The 5,060-nt window shown below is 30.8% G+C and overlaps 1 long non-coding RNA gene across 1 annotated transcript; it reads right to left on the reverse strand.

The window, feature by feature from the left end:
• Positions 1-2,137: 2,137 nt before the first annotated feature.
• On the reverse strand, positions 2,138-4,512 carry LOC147072052 (uncharacterized). The gene is made up of 3 exons (XR_015070716.1): positions 4,437-4,512; positions 3,883-4,088; positions 2,138-3,458 (listed from the first exon to the last, which is right to left on the reverse strand). It is a non-coding gene; the product is annotated as an uncharacterized LOC147072052 (long non-coding RNA).
• Positions 4,513-5,060: the final 548 nt, after the last annotated feature.

Here is a 5,060-nt window from a genome sequence, read left to right on the forward strand (position 1 = left end):
AGAAGGCTTTAAAGAATCTATTAATACACATGGATTGATTTATTCAAAATTGATTGCTGATGGAGATTCCAGCACATACAAAAAAATTCTTGATTGTCACCCTTATCCGAATGTAACTGTCGAGAAAGTTGAATGTAAAAACCATTTAATTAGAAATTATTGTGGCAAAATAGAGGCATTAACCAAAGACACAAGATATCCCTTGAATGTAAGAAAAATCATTGCGTCAAGAAAAAGACGTCTGCGGAAAGCCGTCATAGGTGCAATCAAGTATAGAAAACTACAAGATAGTACTTTCGAAGAAAAGGTTATCGCTCTGAAAAAAGATTTATTTAATGGACCGCACCATGTTTTTGGAGACCATACTTCTTGTCTACCATATTTTTGTACAAATGAACCAAATACAGAGGACATGCTTGATGTAAATTATGTACCAGCATTAAAAGAATGCAGTCTATTTTCTCAATTAATGATATATAATTCTCGTTTGGTGCTAAATTCAAAAAGTTTAATTTATAATTTTTCTACTAATATTTCAGAATCTTTTAATAACATGATTGCAAAATTTGTAGGCGGCAAGAGAATTAACTACTCTCAAAGACAATCGTACATGGGACGATGTGCAGCGGCGGTAATCGCATTTAATACAAATAAGTTACATTGCACAATTCAAAAACAAGTTTATAAAAATAGCCCAAAAGCCTTCATAAATCGCTTAGAATCAAGAAGGTTGAAAATAAATAAAAAAAAAATAGGAAAATCTTGGCGAAAACCAATACATACTGTTCCTTTATCTAATCCAGATTATGGAGAGAGTTGCCAAAAACCTGATATGGACAAAAATCAATATCAATTGTTAAAAGAAACTTTTTTGAAAAAACTCAAACTGACAAACTATGAGAGGAGGGATATAGAAAGACGCACCGTATTACAATCTGAATGTGCAGAATGGCTAGAAAGGCGACGAAACCTTCTTACTGCCTCTGTTTTTGGTAAGGTGTGTAAGCGGCGAGAAAATACAAAATTTGGGCCTTTGGTAAAACGTTTATTATATAGCCAATCATTAGCCAACGTGAAAGCGGTAAAATATGGTAAAGAAAATGAATCAATAGCTTTACAACAGCTTAGTGTACAAGAACGGATTAAGATTGAGAGATGTGGATTGTTTATCGATGATGTGTATGATTTTATCGGTGCAACGCCAGATGGCATCAGCGATGATGATACAATTATTGAAATAAAATGTCCTTTCTCAGCTGCTGGAATAAGTGCAGATGAAGCTATTGTACAGAAAAAAATTAAATTTTGGAAAGTAGATAAAGACAGGAATATGGTAATAGATAAAAATCACGATTGGTACTTCCAGATTCAGGGGCAGCTTCATATTACTAAGAAAGATGTCTGTTTATTTGGAGTTTGGACGGGACATAATTTTCCTGTTAAAATAGAATTAATCAAAAAAGACGAGACATTTTGGATTGAAAAGATTGAAAAAAAGATATATCACTTTTATATGAATTGTCTACTGCCAGAAATAGTAGATCCCAGAACCAGTAGATCTATGAATATTAGAGAACCAGAAAGGCTGAATTTCTAAATTTTTATTTTAAATTTTATTATGCTTAATATATTTTCAACAAGTCTATATTACATCACTATTTTATAGTTCATCAAGATATATCTAATTTACTAATATAGTTTACTGTTACGAGACACCCAGAACGAGTGTAATTTTATGAAATTCAAAATAATATGTATACTTACATCTAAATAATGATACCTGATCTTGCTGGCGATTCCACTGCGCCATATTTTGTATAAGCATTCGTCTCTGCAGCCGTGAGTTTTGGTTCCGTGTAAAAAGTACATTTTGTTCTCAAGGTCAAAAACCAAATTGGTTGTGCCAATGGCTTATAACCATTCCTCATAAATGATTATAACTGATATCACCTCATGATCAGTGCCACGCACGAGTTAACTCGCGGGATCTTTTAAACGTCATAACTTCTGAATGAACTGTTTGTGTATATTTTCTTAACAATATTTATCATTTTAGTGTGAAAATATTCACGTTAAACATGTTGATTTGGTAAATTTTCACAAATATTTATCATTCTATTCTTATTTCATATTTTTTAAGGGATTCATTTTATTCCAAAAATAACTGACCTACAAGTACCCACCTGGTAAAAATTGAATTTGGATTGGATGGAATTTCCTAGTAGATGTTCCAACTAAACAACATGACGCTTTCTATATATTATTTACTGTTAGTTTTGAAATTATTGTATTTGAAATAAATAATGTATCAATAATACACATAGAAATCAATAGATATATAAAATAGATATCACAGTTTAAAAATCAGAAAGATCAATGCATATTACCATTGTTTATGTTACAATATAAAACAACATTTATCATTGAACGTAGGTACCAAGAAAAATAGACTTCATTAAAATGTGTCAATATAGTATATACCCGATATAATTATATAAATTATTATATTGTTAATTACTCTGTGGGGTCCATATATACTGCTTCAATTGTAATTTAATTTTACAGTATAATTATTTATGTTAAGTACTTGATTTACTTATTATATGTACAAATGTAATATACTTACCTACTTATTAGGATATATCTTGGTGAATTTTAAAATAAGAGGAAATTAAATGGAGGTCATCGTGTCTAACTAGATGTCTAACTAGACGTTGTTAAGTCTTATATAAATATTTATACATTATTAAATTGTTTTTCTGTTTTTTATTGATGTAAAGACATGGCATGTATTCAAAGTAATAACAAATTAGCTGTGTACTATTTATTTAACTTATATTAAAACCCCAAGATTGATTTCGTCTTACGACATATTTTATTCTTCTAAGTTTTACTATGACATTGTAATATGAACCATGGATATAGTATAGTACTTAAAAAAATCAAAACTGGTAATATATTATTTCAATATTTAATAGTCAATTTTCATTTGAAGTCAGCATTTAATTACTGGTATAACACATAATTATTAACTGATATCTACAACTTCAGATGGACAAATTAATTGATATATCATATTATCAGTTTTCATTTCCTTTCAACAATGTATTCATTCTAGCAGCTATTTTAAATATCTTACTAGTTTTTATGTCATGGCACCTTACAAAGGCTCCGAGCAACCGTATACTGAGCTTCGAGAACAGATGTTTACGACGGATACTGGGTGTGCGGTAATTTTAGAAGTAACGGGAGATAAAAGAACGCACCAAATAGCCTCGCATCACGTTGAGAGTGAATACGCAACTTTGTACCTGGCCCGGCCACGTGCTGCGAGTGCCTGAAGAGAATCCCAATCTGGTTTGCCTGTTCTTCAAGCCAACCGGATTCCGGCGTCCTGGATGGCCGCTAAATACTATCTATATAGCATATCTGGCGGAGTTACGGGCTGCTAGTATGACCTGGAACGATGCAAAAAAACTAGAGTGACAGAGATTCTTGGAGGCGCCGCATTGTATCCATATGCTGCAACTAAGATGCAGATATAGCCGAAGAGAAGAATTAATATACAGCATCTAGAAAACTTAAAGTCTTTGAAATGGTGTTAGAAAGACAATGTTTCTAATATCAAAGTGATATTGAGGATGAAAAAGAAAAGACTTGGAGAGTAAGCTCTACCAAATGACATACCTGATATGATACAAGTAACTGATATGCAAAATTATATTATATTTTAGAATATTATGAATCAATTTAGCAACTTTTATATCATTATCGATAATAAATTTAGTGCAAAAATGTAATTATAAAATTGTTTTATTTTTTAAATATGTATGCGAGATAGACATAGCTATAGGTTACAAACATTAGTCACTTTATATTTACCTTTTGTAATTGTACTATTAAATCTATAAAATGGGTATATATGCTTGATGGTCTACGTCATAAATAATATTATATGAATCACGCCATGTTCGGATCGTACGCCGAAAGTCGGATTTATTTCATTATTAATTAAAAGATTTATTTCATTCCATCTTATTCATATGAAACCGTCGACAAGCAAAGATCTCGGTAGACATTTTCTCCATCTGCAAAAAACATAACATATGAACTGTTAATAGTGTGATTTTTAATCTTTTATAGTGTGCGACTGTTTGAAGAATGGTAATTAAAACGGATTAGTGATAATACAAAGCATCAAAAAAGATTGATTAACTAAAATAAAGTAATCAGGTAGGTAACATGTTTAATAACAACTAGAACGCCTTAGATTATATCAAACAAATAAATATGAAATCACAGGCATTCTCGCAATAACCTCTAAACTAACCACGCAACTAATTTAGACTAAGAAAACAATAAATTAACACTTGAATAATATATGCAAAACACACAGAATACTACTACAGTAATAAATAACATAATATTGTACTTACAGATAGTGTTTCTTATTCCTGATATAAAACACAATTCCTTCGTTAGGTATCTTGCAATTTGCTATCAACATAATCTGACAGCAGAGAGTTTTTTCTATTAGTCTATGGCCAAAAATACGGATTTACTTGGCCGGCTAAAAAAAAGATTTTAATATAGCAAGAACATTTTGAATATGCGACAAATAAATAAAAGTATATATAATATAGTTGTTAAAAAAATCTGTGTACATTATAAAATATATTTAATATTATAAATACATATATTTTTTAAATTCATGTTATAATTTGTAAACGACGAAGCACGTCAGCTAATACGCATAGTAAATGTTTAAACTTTGGTAATCAAATTCGAATGTGACAGAAAGAGAAAGAAAAACTTTTTAATCATATTAGCATGCGTAAAAGAGATGTAACATAATATCACTTTCACTTTAAAAATCATACCTAGTATTCAATGTCATAGTTCAACTTTAAATGAAAAAACAGAAACTCTAGGTAAGCATGTGTGCCCTTAACTTAGAATCTCTCTTTTAAGAGGACAGCGCATCGCGCTTCTGTCCTATTACCAAGGCCTACCGTACTACCTCAACTGACGCACTCCCGGTCCTGGCCGGCATTCTCCCA

The sequence above is a fragment of the Rhyacophila brunnea genome, unplaced genomic scaffold (assembly GCF_057557595.1).
Source record: "Rhyacophila brunnea isolate RB1 unplaced genomic scaffold, BYU_Rbru_1.0 scaffold_2, whole genome shotgun sequence".
In the NCBI taxonomy this organism is placed as follows: domain Eukaryota; kingdom Metazoa; phylum Arthropoda; class Insecta; order Trichoptera; family Rhyacophilidae; genus Rhyacophila; species Rhyacophila brunnea.